The sequence below is a fragment of the Acartia tonsa genome, chromosome 15 (genome assembly GCF_053477335.1).
Source record: "Acartia tonsa isolate MP-2025a chromosome 15, ASM5347733v1, whole genome shotgun sequence".
Taxonomy (NCBI): Eukaryota; Metazoa; Arthropoda; class Copepoda; order Calanoida; family Acartiidae; genus Acartia; species Acartia tonsa.
The window spans coordinates 19,710,109-19,724,996 of NC_137274.1; the positions used below are offsets into that span (position 1 = coordinate 19,710,109).

The following is a 14,888-nucleotide window of genomic DNA, read 5'->3' on the forward strand; positions in this document are numbered from 1 at the left end:
ACAAGCATATATAATAAATATATCATAAATATATCATAAATATTTTTTAAAAAGTATATAAATAGATAGATAAAGATGATCTGTGTGTATCTTTACATTGAAGCTTCTTATAGGGCCTGGGAAAGTTTTATTTATAGATTTTAGTGGAGAAATAGTAACCTTAACAAGGATGACAACATCCTTAAAAGCTAAGTTCAGAAACGGTATGACAGATGAACATTATCTCTTGTAGAGTATCAGAACTGAATAAATATAAATATAAAGTTTTGACAAAATTATACGTAAATTTGTTGCAAAACTTCTTAAATACAGAATTCTGTTTAAGGACATACTGACATTTTAGGACTTGATTATAGAGATGCTTTGCTCAAAATATTGAACCTTATTGTAATTTGAATCAGTAATTTAAAAATCAGATCAATCGGATGATTTTATCACATAAAAAAATGTTGTTAAAATGTATAAAATTAACATGTTTAAAATGGACGTACGGACATTCTGGTAACGATTATAGAGTTGCTACGCTTCCTAAATTGTACCTAACTACTACAGGGATCACCATGCAAAGTTTGAAATCGATAGGACAATTCTAACTTGCCTAAATTAACGAAAGAAGCTATCCGTTACGGACGGACTGACGGACAGACGGATGGACTGACGGACACACCGACCCTAATTATAGAAAAGCTTCGCTTTTAAAAAGATACCGACCCCTAATGTTTGTCAAGTACTTTTTCTTTTTATAATAAGGAGGATTGATACACCACCCCACCCCTCCCCCCTTAATCTTATGTGCCTCTAGGGGCGTAGCCTCTAATGAAATATAAATTATAAAGTATGTGTGCATGTCTATGTATTTTTTTCATGTAACAAAATAACATAAAACCTAACTGGTAAAATATTAAGTTCCCCGTTATTGCCATTTATGAGATCCTACTGTACAAATAAAATTCATCAGCCGACTACAAAGAAAACATTATTATAAAACTTTGGGGACTATTGTAATAAACAACCCTTTGTTAGGCGTACATTTCTATGAAACAACTTACAAAACAAACTTTGGAAAAAGTGATAAAAATAGAGAATCTATTAATGTATATTTTTGTTAAAGGAGATAGGAAAAATGGAAGAAATATTATTATCCAAATTATTTAGAAAGTTTCAATGGATAAAATAATAAAATTAACCTTACCATAAATAAAAGTTACATATATTATAATCTTGCTTTTAACAATTAATCAAATAATGCAAACAACACTGTTCTTATCTCCTGGTTTAACTTTTAAAACGTATAGTTTTTTATGCTAATCTTATCATGATAGAAATATCTTATCGATTTCAAACTTTGTATGGTGATTTCTTTAGTAGTTGGGTACAATTTAGAAAGCATAGCAACTCTATAATCGTACATCCCTTTTATACATTTTTATTTTTAACTTTTTTAACAAATTTTATGTGATAAGATAATCCTATAGGTCCAAAGATGGTTTTAGGCAATTTTATTTTTATTCCTTATAATAAAGTAACATGACCCTTGTCTGTATATCTGTCTGTACCTAAGGATCTTGCTAATCGCTGAATTGATATGGTTCTCTTATACATGGAAGCTTCCTATAGGTCCAAAGATGGTTTTAGGCTATTTCATTTTTTTTCCTTATAATAAAGTAACAGAACCTTTGTCTGTAAGTTTGTCTGTTGTCTGTACTTAAGGATCTTGCAAACCGCTGAATTGATATGGTTCTACTTTACAGTGAAGCTTTCTATAGGTCCTGAGATGAGTTTTAAAGTGAGTTTCCAGAAATTTCTTGTTCATGTACAAAGAAAATAGGGGAGTGGCACAACAGGTTTGAAACTAATGTAAAATCTGTATTCTGCTTCTGAAATATCTGTATTCTTCTTCGACCGGACCTAGGCAGGTTTTTAACATTTCCTTGTTTGGTAGTAGAGATAGGGAAGGGGGGGGGGTGGCAGTTGTTAGTTTAACCCCAATTATAAAAACAAAGTACAGATTAATTATTATACTCATGACCGCTAAAGAAATGGTGGGAGATAAGATTATGACCGGGGGGGGAGGGGGATTAACAGACCTAATGACCGTTGCGTTTCATAGAATTAAATAGTCTATGGCCGGGGGCTGAGATTTATAACCTTACAATGACCGTTTAGATGAGCTCGTGTTCCTTTTAAATAGGGATTATGAAAATGGCGGGGGGGAAGTGGATATTGGGCTGTTCATTACACTAGTCTATAAAGTTTAAAATTTCTTATTTGATGTCTTAACAACTTTGGAAACTTTTGTTTCATTGGTTCATTTAGTTGAGTGTCAAAAGTTTCAGCCACTAATTGTAATCTATTAATAAGATTATTATAAAGTTGTTACCCTTTCTAAATTCTACCATACTATTATAGGAATCATCATGCAAAGTTTAAAATCAATAGAAAAAATAAATTGTATAAATCTACATTTCTTTGTTTTTGTTACATAAGATCGGTTTAAAAAAATAACTGGCAACTTTGATCTATGATTTTCAGTGAAGAGTTAATTTGTTTGGGTTAATTTTTTTACAAATGTAAAAAAATCACCCTTTAGGAAATTTGGACAAATAAGAAAAGTTTGAATTATTTTTGTTGTAATCTTATACCTTATGTTTAGTTTTGAATATACATTTTCTTGTTTTAAAATAAGGATATTCACATGTGCGATGAAATATGTTGAAATAATGTCAAGTTCATTTACTTTATTGGGTGGAGGGGGAAGAGGGTTGGTATGTTTGACCCCCTTAGAGAAATGCCCCAATAAAACTGTGAGAAAATAAGTTAAGTTGTTAACAAAATATCTAGATTAATTGGGTATGCTTAAAAAAAGAAAGGAAATAAGTTATAAAAGTTAAACAAAGAGGGACAGGAGTTTTTATTCATGATAAGTTTGTGCAAATATCTAATCCTAGTCAGAGAGAGGGTGGGGGGGCAATGAGCTGTTTTATTACAATTGTCCCAAAAGTTTTATATCAACGTTTTCTTATTCTTTGGCTTAACAACTTTGGGTACTTTTTATAAATTTTGATTAGTTGCTTTAATTTGTGTCCAAATGTAATTGTTATCTACAGCAGGTAATTTTATGTATCATCATTGGGGATATACATCAGTTAATCAGCAATTGTCTTATCAGTTTAGATCCCTGAATAACTGATACCCCCCCCCCCCCACCCTCCTTTTTTTAAAATTTCAATATAGGAAAGAGTACATGAAATATTTAGAGTATGTCATTCCCTATCCCAAGAGACAACCCCCAATAAAAATGACAAATTTGAGCAAATATGTTAAAATAAAATCTATCTCCTTACAAAGTATGTTGAATTCCTATTCATGCAAAAAGGAAAATGTAATTGTGTTTCCTAAAACATTTTAGATTTTCTTTGTAACTTTACAAAGTGAGCTGTGTGACGTCATAAAATTGAAAGATTATTCATATCTTTTTTATGGGTTTTCTTTCCCACTTTTCTTCTAATCCCCCTTATTTTACTGAGACACTTTGTAAAGCTACATCTTCTTTACAAAGTACTTTTGATACTTTGGTAAAAGAATAATTAATTTAGCCCAAACTTCCCCCCCCCCCTTGTAATTTCTTTCAATCCCTTACATGAATACAAATCTGAAATCTGGAAATATTTTTTTTGACTAAATTTTGCTCCCTTTATCCTCAGCAAAAGTAATATTTAGAGGAAAGACCCCCCTTGGTGTTGTTTTATTTTCTAGATTTTTTCACACTTGTTTAAATTTAAAGGGATTTTCTTAGCCAATAGAATGTATGTATTTTTCGGCGCCAAAATATTTAAAGTTAGTAAGGTCATAAAATGTGTCAACTCAAAGTTTAGTGACCTATTTTCATAAGGGTCTATTGTAAACATAAAATGAAAGGGAAAAAGTGAAAAGTAAAATCTTTATTAAAAAAACCAGTAAAGATTAAGGTGTCTAAAGGGATAAGACAATGGAAGATAATTTAATGTAAAATATCCCCAAGGTTTTTAAGCCAACAAATAAGAAAATGTTAATATAAAACTTTGGGGACTAGTGTAATAAACAGCCCATTGTTACCTCTCTCTCTCTCTGGTAAAGATCAGAAAATAAGATAATGTACACATGCTCCCACCCCCCTCATTCTTTCGATCCTTTCATAACAAAATAGCATTAAACCTGGACTAAAATTTACATTTATATAATTCTTTCTTCTAACCAATTTAATAATCCATTTATCTGTTGAAATTGTGTATATTCTTGACATGATGAAGGAAGATGTCCATCATAACTATTTTCGGTTCGATTCGCCCCATCTCTTTATGCATTCCCCTTTGAACTGGATTTTTCTGGATTATCTATTCCAAAACTTGATAGCGATAAGGTGTTTATACAAGTGCGCCAATGTTTTTTTTTTATAAAATTGTTAAAAAATGACATCTGTTTGGTTTTCCTTTGCAATTAAGCTTTTCTTAGGTACAGGGAAGGTTTTTAACTATTTTGGGAGAGCGTATCTCTACCCTCCCAATTTAAAATCACACCCCCAAATTTTTTTCTGAATATTTCTTATTAAAACTCAGTTAAAAAGTAGAAGGGCGGTTGACTTATCCCCCTCCCTCCTTAAGAACACCTAGAGGCTTCTTGGGGGCGTCCTTTGCCCCTAGTCTTTCTTAAAATAAAAGCTATGTCTTGCATTTTTCTCAATTAGGTGTTTGATCACGAATTTCATATGGTAAAAATATTTTTCTTTTTTAATTGTTATCCTAATAAGATAAAAGTTATGCTTGAAAATTGTTTTAATAGCTATTATTATATGTTGCATTTTTAGATAAACGTGAGAATTGCTTCCTATATGTTGAAAGATGGTTTTAGGCTATTTTATTTTCATTTCTTATAATAAGGTAACAGGACCATTGTCTTTATGTCTGTCTGTCTGTACCAAATGATCTTGCTAACCGCTGAACCTATATGGTTCTCTTTTACAATAAAGCTTCCTATAGGTCCTTAAATGGTTTTAGGCTATTTTATTTTTATTCCTAATAATAAAGTAACAGAACCTTTGTAACTGTAACTTGTCTGTACCTAAGGATCTTGCTAACCGCTGAACCTATATGGTTCTCTTTTACAATGAAGCTTCCTATAGGTCCAAAGATGGTTTTAGGCAATTATATTTTTATTCCTTAAAATAAAGTAACATGACCCTTGTCTGTATGTCTGTCTGTACCTAAGGATCTTGCTAATCGCTGAATTGATATGGTTCTCTTATACATGGAAGCTTCCTATAGGTCCAAAGATGGTTTTAGGCTATTTTATTTTTTTTCCTTATAATAAAGTAACAGAACCTTTGTCTGTAAGTTTGTCTGTTTGTCTGTACCTAAGGATCTTACTAACCGCTGAATTGATATGGTTCTACTTTCTATAGGTCTTGAGATGAGTTTGAAAGTGAGTTTCTAGAAATTTCTTGTTCATGTACAAAGAAAATAGGGGAGTGGCACAACAGGTTTGAAACTTCTGAAATATCTGTATTCTGCTTCGACCGGACCTAGGCAGGTTTTTAACATTTCCTTGTTTGGTTGTAGAGATAGGGGGGGGGGCAGTTGTTAGTTTAACCCCAATTATAAAAACAAAGTACAGATTAATTATTATACTCATGACCGCTAAAGAAATGGGCGGAGATAAGTATATGACCGGGGGGGGGGGGGGGGATTAACAGACCACCAATGACCGTTGCGTTTTATAGAATTAAATAGTCTATGACCGGGGGGCGGAGATTTATAACCCTCCAATGACCGTTTAGATGAGTTATTGTCCGTTTATATTTGGCATTTTATTTGATGGCGTAACAACTTTGGGGACTTTTGTTTGATTGGTTCATTTAGTTGAGTGTCAAAAGTTTCAGCCACTAATTGTAATCTATTAATAGGATTATTATAAAGTTGCTAGCCTTTCTAAATTCTACCCTACTATCATAGGAATCATCATGCAAAGTTTGAAATCAATAGAAAAAATAAATTGTAAAGTGTTTATCTTTATAAGCATATCATGAAATAATGGTGTGAATAATAACTTGTGAAGGAATCATCATGTAAAGTTTGAAATCAAATAAACAAATAAGCTCCCCGCAGCATTTGGTTTGACTGGGTTAGGTTAGGTTAGGTCACGGAAGCAAGCAACAAATGGACCCTGAAGGTGAACCTTTGTACAAAGTCATTATCATTCTAAAACTCATCTTGTTACAGTGCCTAACAAACTAGGCTTCCTGTCTGACATGGCTTAATGAACTAGCCTTTGGTTTGACTGGATTAGGTTAGGTTAGGTCACAGAAGCAAGCAACAAATGGACCCTGAAGGTGAACCTTTGTACAAAGTCATTATCATTCTAAAACTCATCTTGTTACAGTGCCTAACAAACTAGGCCTCCTGACTGACATGGCTTAATGAACCAGCCTTTGGTTTGACTGGATTAGGTTAGGTTAGGTCATGGGAGCAAGCAACCACTTGACTGTGAAGGTTAATCTTTTCCCAAAAGGAGCATGCTCATTCGCATTCTAAAACTCATTTTATTACAGTGCCTAATGAACTAGGCCTCCTGTCTGTCATGGCTTAATGAACCAGCCTTTGGTTTGACTGGGTTAGGTTAGGTCACAAAAGCAAGCAACCACTGGACCCTTAAGGTAAACCTTTGTACAAAGTCAATATCATTCTAAAACTCATCTTGTTGGTTACATAACTTAGGGTACTTGAATAATATACAGTCTAATGTCCCCTTCCTTGGTTATAAAACTTTGGGTACCAGAATAATATACAGTCTAATGTCCCATACTACGATTATAAAACTTTGGGTACTTGAATAATATACAGTCTAATGTCCCCTTCCTTGGTTATAAAACTTTGGGTACCAGAATAATATACAGTCTAATGTCCCCTTCCTTGGTTATAAAACTTTGGGTACCAGAATAATATACAGTCTAATGTCCCCTTCCTTGGTTATAAAACTTTGGGTACCAGAATAATATACAGTCTAATGTCCCCATCCTTGGTTATAAAACTTTGGGTACCAGAATAATATACAGTCTAATGTCCCCTTCCTTGGTTATAAAACTTTGGGTACCAGAATAATATACAGTCTACTATACCCTCCAATGGTTATAAAACTTTGGGTACCAGAATAAAATATTCTAATGTCCCATACTACGATTATAAAACTTTGGGTACCAGAATAATATACAGTCTAATGTCCCATACTATGGTTATAAAACTTTGGGTACTAGAATAATATACAGTCTAATGTCCCCTTCCTTGGTTAAAAAACTTTGGGTACCAGAATAATATACAGTCTAATGTCCCATACTATGGTTATAAAACTTTGGGTACAAGAATAATATACAGTCTAATGTCCCCTCCCTTGGTTATAAAACTTTGGGTACAAGAATAATATACAGTCTAATGTCCCATACTACGATTATAAAACTTTGGGTACCAGAATAACATACAGTCTAATGTCCCCTTCCTTGGTTATAAAACTTTGGGTACCAGAATAATATACAGTCTAATGTCCCATACTACGATTATAAAACTTTGGGTACCAGAATAATATACAGTCTAATGTCCCATACTACGATTATAAAACTTTGGGTACCAGAATAACATACAGTCTAATGTCCCCTTCCTTGGTTATAAAACTTTGGGTACAAGAATAATATACAGTCTAATGTCCCATACCACGATTATAAAACTTTGGGTACCAGAATAATATACAGTCTAATGTCCCATACCACGATTATAAAACTTTGGGTACAAGAATAATATACAGTCTAATGTCCCATACTATGGTTATAAAACTTTGGGTACCAGAATAATATACAGTCTAATGTCCCCTCCCTTGGTTATAAAACTTTGGGTACCAGAATAATATACAGTCTAATGTCCCATACTATGGTTATAAAACTTTGGGTACCAGAATAATATACAGTCTAATGTCCCCTTCCTTGGTTATAAAACTTTGGGTACCAGAATAATATACAGTCTAATGTCCCCACTCATGGTTATAAAACTTTGGGTACCAGAATAATATATAATATAATGTCCCCTTCCTTGGTTATAAAACTTTGGGTACCAGAATAATATACAGTCTAATGTCCCATACTACGATTATAAAACTTTGGGTACAAGAATAATATACAGTCTAATGTCCCATACTACGATTATAAAACTTTGGGTACCAGAATAATATACAGTCTAATGTCCCATACTACAATTATAAAACTTTGGGTACCAGAATAATATACAGTCTAATGTCCCCTTCCTTGGTTATAAAACTTTGGGTACAAGAATAATATACAGTCTAATGTCCCATACTACGATTATAAAACTTTGGGTACCAGAATAATATACAGTCTAATGTCCTCTCCCTTGGTTATAAAACTTTGGGTACCAGAATAATATAAAAATTTTATGAAATTTTTTTCAAAAATGATTTTTGTTAAAATTTTATTAATTTAAAATTCTCGTCTTTAAACTTTTAAAATAAAATTATTTGTTCAGTACTTTTACTTTGATATAAATTAATAAACAAATATTATAAAAAATAATTTTATTTATTTCTTTTCATTTTAATAAATTAAAAAAAAATCTTACTAGTTATTGAGCAAAGCGATATATACTCCTAGAGTACAAGAGATATCTAATGTCCCATACTACGATTATAAAACTTTGGGTACCAGAATAATATACAGTCTAATGTCCCCTTCCTTGGTTATAAAACTTTGGGTACAAGAATAATATATAGTCTAATGTCCCATACTACGATTATAAAACTTTGGGTACCAGAATAATATATAGTCTAATGTCCCCTCCCTTGGTTATAAAACTTTGGGTACCAGAATAATATACAGTCTAATGTCCCCTCCCTTGGTTATAAAACTTTGGGTACCAGAATAATATATAATATAATGTCCCCTTCCTTGGTTATAAAACTTTGGGTACCAGAATAATATACAGTCTAATGTCCCATACTACGATTATAAAACTTTGGGTACCAGAATAATATACAATCTAATGTCACCATCTACGATTATAAAACTTTGGGTACCAGAATAACATACAGTCTAATATACCTCCCATGATTATAAAACTTTGGGTACCAGAATAATATACAGTCTAAAATCCCCTCTCATCTTGTTAAAACTTTGGGTATCAGAATTTTATAAACAATCTATTGTCCCCTCTCATGATTATAAAGTTTTCTCTATATATATTGAAAAGTAGCTAAGTGCCAACCTTAACTCAGATTGAAACTCATTTGCAGTTACTTACTAAACCTTGGTTTTGGAGAGTATATAATGGAACAGCCAGTTGTTTGACATGATGTAGGTTAGGTTAGGTTAAGACAAGGATCTACAAACCAGCCATGTCACCTAGTGAATCAGGTCTAAACTCTTCATCATTTTCTATATTTATATTAAAAAGTAGCTAAGTCCCGACCCTAACTCATAATCAAACTCATCTGAAATTGTTGCTTGTATTGGCCTGTTTAGGCTAGGTTAGGTTGAGTAGGGGCATTTGAGACCATGTATGGTTGTTACCGTTTTCTACCTGTAACATACCCATTCGGAACCAGATTTTTCTTTATATATATTGAAAAGTGCCAATCTTAACTCATAATGAATCTCACATGGAGTTACTTACACAAAGTTTGAAGAAATGGTTACGTGTATGGCCTGTTTAGGCTAGGTTAGGTTGAGTAGGGGTGTGTGAGACCCTGTATGGTTGTTACTGTTTTCTACCTTTATCATTCCCTTTTGGAACCAGTTTTTTCTTTATATATATCTAAAAGTAGCTAAGTGCCGATCTTAACTCATAATGAAACTCATTTAAAGTTACTTACTAAACCTTAGTTTTGGAGAGTATATAATGGATCAGCCAGTTGTTTGACATGATATAGGTTAGGTTAGGTTAAGATATGGACCTACGAACCAGACATATCACCTAATGAATCATATCTAAACTCTTCAACATTTTCTATATATATATTGAAAAGTCCCAAACTTAACTCATAATAAATCTCATCTGAAATGGTTGCTTGTATTGGCCTGTTTAGGCTAGGTTAGGTTGAGTAAGGGGTTGTGAGACCATGTTTGGTTATTACCGTTTTCTACCTGTACCATACCCATTGGGAACCAGATTTTTCTTTATATATATTGAAAAGTAGCTAAGTGCCAACCTTAACTCATAATGAATCTTACATGGAGTTACTTACACAAAGTTTGAAGAAATGGTTACAGCCCAGTACACAAAAGACAAAGGTCGACCTATAGAAGCTTTAGGTTGACCGATTTTATAAAGGTATTAGTGGGTTGTACATGTATAGGTTGACCTACAGAAAAAATCGGTCGACCTTTAAAAGTTATTTGTGAACTGGGCATACGTGTATGGCCTGTTTAGGTTAGGTAAGGTTGAGTAGGGGTGTGTGAGACCCTGTTTGGTTGTTTAGGAGATTGGTTTAATTCAGAACCATTTTTTTATATATATATATTGAAAACTAGCTAAGTGTCAACCTTATCTCATGATGAATCTCATGTGCAGTTACTTACTAAACCTTAGTTTTGGACTGTGTATAATGGTTAAGACATGGACCTACGACCTAGCCATGTAATAAAGAATCAGGTTTATACTCTCTATCATTTTCTTTATATATATCTAAAAGTAGCTAAGTGTCAACCTGAACTCATAAAAAATCTCATTTGCAGTTACTTACAAAACCTAAAATGGTTACTTTTATTGTCCTGTTTAGGCTAGGTTAGGTTGAGTAGGGACATGTGAGACCCTGTATGGTTGTTACCGTTTTCTACCTGTATCATACCCTTTTGGAACCAGTTTTTTCTTTATATATATCTAAAAGTATATCTATAGGCGTTGTTGTTAGTTGTTCTCTATTTTTTCCCTTCAAAACTTGGAATTTTTAAGGTAATTTTTTTTCTGTCTGTCTCTATGTCTGTATGTCTGTCTTTATGTCTGTCTATATGTCTGTATGTCTGTCTGTCTGTCTGTCTGTCTGTCTGTCTACATGTCTGTTTGTATGTCTGTCTGTCTGTATGTATGACTGTCTCTATGTCTGTCTTTATGTCTGACTATATGTCTGTCTGTGTGTATGTCTGTTTGTATGTCTGTATCTAAGTCTGTTTGTATGTCTGTCTGTCTGTATGTCTGTTTTTATGACTGTCTGTCTGTATGTATGTCTGTCTCTAAGTCTGTTTTTATGTCTGTCTGTCTGTCTGTATGTCTGTCTGTCTGTATGTATGTCTGTCTCTAAGTCTGTTTTTATGTCTGTCTGTCTGTATGTCTGTCTGTATGTATGTCTGTATGAATGTCTGTATGTCTAAAAAATTTTAAAAATTGAGGGGGATTTTCTTGCTTTTTTGGGGGGGTTGTGGATGTCCCACCACCAAGAAAATAGCTTCAAACCACCACAGGACCAGTAGATATATTACCTTAAGAATAGAATCCCATCGGTTCATTGGTTACTGAGATCTTAAGGGACGGACGCACAGACGGACGGACAGACATCAAGCTACTTTGTATTATAGATATATTTATTTTAATTAAGGAGATTTGCCTATTGATAGCGCCTATGGAGATATCAATGATTCTAGCAGGTATTCTATCTAAATCAGTTTCTCGTATCACTTCGAAACCGATTAACATCCGGTGGATTGGAACCGGTTCTCAGCCATACTGAAGAAATATGTCTAGCATTGTATGAAAACCAGTTTTCTACGAATACATATAAAAATGTAAAATTATTAGATTAAAATCATGTGATAACAAAATCTGGTATTAATCTTTTAATTTACATTTTATATTCGCAGAAAGCTGTATATAATACTTGGGGGGGGGGGCTAAAATAGCACCCCCCCCCCCAACACACATTTAAAGAAAGGAGGGTTAATTAACTAAACTAAGTAAAGAACGTGTCCTAACTTTTGTGATTTTAATGTATTAAACAAGTTTTAACCCATTCGTGAAGAGCTTCCAAAGTTCAAAGTTTTGATTAAGTATTTGATTTCAATGATTACTCAACAGAATTTAAAAGTAAGGTGTCAAATTAAAGATCTTACTATTTTTGTTCATAATGGCAATTTTCTTCTTTTTTTGTTGCGTTTTAGTACCTTAAAACAAAATTCTATGGATCATTTTACATCTACTCCTTACTAAAAGCACCGACTAGCTATTTTTTTTAAATCACAAAAGTTAGGACACGTTTTTTCAAGTTATATATGTATTTTTTTTTTTTTAAGCGAAGCTACTCCATTATTTTAAATGTCCGTATGAAAGGTTTTCGGGAAAACGTGATTTTCTCGGCTCTCATAAAAGATATAGGCCCCTTTTGGGTTAACAAAATCTGATTTTATTCGTTTAATTTTTCATCTAATATCGGCAGAAAGCTGTCTATAATACGATGAGATAAATAATTATAATCTTAAACTCACTTTGTCTGTTGTGTAAAATCTCTAATTTGTTTGCTTTGGGAGCTTTATTTAAAATCTTTTATTTTATCCTTTTAAAAAGGGTTAATTTTCAGGGATCTAAAGGGATAAGACAATGGTCGATAAATTAACTTACATCCCCAATGATGATGCACAAAATTACCCCTTCTGTAGATTATAATCGGTAGTTGAAACGTTTGAACACTCAACTTAATTAACTAACCTATCACAATTCACTATAAGCCAACGAAAAGAAAACGTTATTATAAACCTTTGGGGACTAATAATGTAATAAACAACCCAATGTCCCCTCTCTCTTGATAATTTTGTTTAAGATAATTGGGATTGTACATTGTTCATTGTAGGGGTGGGCCGGATATCCGGTTGGCCGTATACCGGATATTAAAATTATCCGGATATCCGGCTGATTTCTCATGCCGGATTTCCGGCATCCTGTTGGCTGGATATCCGTTTTGCTGGATTTTAAAACTTTCCGGATATTCGGCATGAGAAATCAGCCGGCCGTTATCCGGTTATCCGGCCTGATATCCGGTCATTAGCCATAAAGCCGGCCGGATATCCGGTCATTGGCCATAAAGCCGGACGGATATCCGGTATCCGGCAAAAAAGTGTCTTATCCCTTAAAATCCCTGGAACTAATCCTTATTTGTTTTTTTCAGGCTTTGTTTGCAACGGTTTAGTCAGCTACTGGATAAATGAATCAAGAAAATAGCCTGGAACCTGCACAAATCTAGTCAAATTGATATTTACATTAAGTGTATTATTTCATTATAGAGAGGGATGGGACAATGGGCTGTTTATTACACTAGTCCCCAAAGTTTTATAATACTGTTTCCTTATTTGTTGGCTTAACAACTTTTGGGACTTTTGATTGTTTTTTCAAGAAGTTGAGTACCTTATTTTTAACCACTAAATGTAATTAGCATAAGGGGTAATTTTGTGTATTATTAATGGGGATGTACATCAGTTTATCAGCCATTGTCTTATCCCTTTAGATCCATGTATTTAATTAGTTTATACAAATTTTTTATTGTTTTTTTTGTGTTTATTTAGTTTTTTTAAAATAAAGTATTGAAAATCAACATAATAATTATTTTTCGCATCGTATTTTAAACTTTTTAAAAGCAAAGCTTTTCTATAATTATAGTCCGTCTGCCCATTCGTAACTATTAGCTCTTTTTTGTTAAGCATGTTAGAATTGTCATATCGATTTAAAACTTTACATGGTGATTCCTGTGGTAGTTAGGCACGATTTAGAAAGCTTAGCTACTCTTTAATATGAGCAGAATGTCCATACGTCCATTTTAAACATGTAGATTTTTAACAACTTACTTTTATGTGATATAATCACCCGATTGATCTGATTTCTAGGACAACAAAATACAATGTAATAAGCGTAGCATTTCTATAATTAAGTCATAAAAATTTAATTTCCCTAAACATTTACCTGTAATCAAGCAGTTTTTCAACAAATTTACCAAATATTTTGTTTCAACTTTTATTTATTTATTTTAGATTTTTCCGTTCTGACAGTATACAAGTGTTAATGTTTGTTTGTCCTACCGTTTCAGAGCGTTGCTTTTATAGATTTTGTCATCATTATATTTTAATGAATTGGTATGATCTAGTTACTAGGGTTGCCAATCTGCCCAATTTTAAGATAAGGATTAAGATTTTAAAAAATTAAGTTACAGGTCAACTTATAAAACAAAATATGCGTTTTTTTTTAATATTATATACATTTTTTAAGAAAAAAGATGCATATTTTGTTTCATAAGCTGACCTCTAACTCTTATTTATTTTATTTCTACCTGTACAGAGACCACCTGGAGGCCTGCAGCTCCAGAACCTAGAGGTTGAATCAAATCTATTTTTTCTCTCTCTCTCTTTCTTAAAAGTCCCCAAAATTGTTAATCTTTTGGGTCTAGTGTAATAAACAGCCTATTGTCCCCTCTCTCTTTCTCTCTCTTTCTCTCTTTCTCTCTCTCTCTTTCTCTTTCTCTCTCTCTCTCTCTCTCTGGTCATGTATTCAAGTTTTTCAAAGTAAAGCTTTTCTATAATTAGGTTCTTTACATACGCCAGTTCGTGCGCAACGGTTAGTTCTTTTCATGATTCTTGGCATGTTACAATTTTTGTATAAATTTCTCCTTACATCCTACTCGCTTTTTAAAAGCGAAGCTTTTCTATAATTAGGGTCGGTACGTCCGTCCATAATGGATAGCTTTTATTCGTTAATTTTGGCATGTTAGAATTGTCTTAACGATTTCAAACTTTGCATGGTAATTCCTTTAGTAGTTAGGTACGATTTAGAAAGCGTAGCAACTCTATAATCATTACCAGAATGTTCGTACGTCCATTTTAAACATGT

The 14,888-nt window shown here is 33.0% G+C and overlaps 1 long non-coding RNA gene across 1 annotated transcript in view; it reads right to left on the minus strand.

Annotated features, from left to right (window-relative positions):
* LOC145307335 (uncharacterized) overlaps positions 1–14,888 on the minus strand; it is a 202,674-nt gene that overhangs the window by 58,576 nt on the left and 129,210 nt on the right. The gene's annotated exons all lie outside the window — the stretch shown is intronic.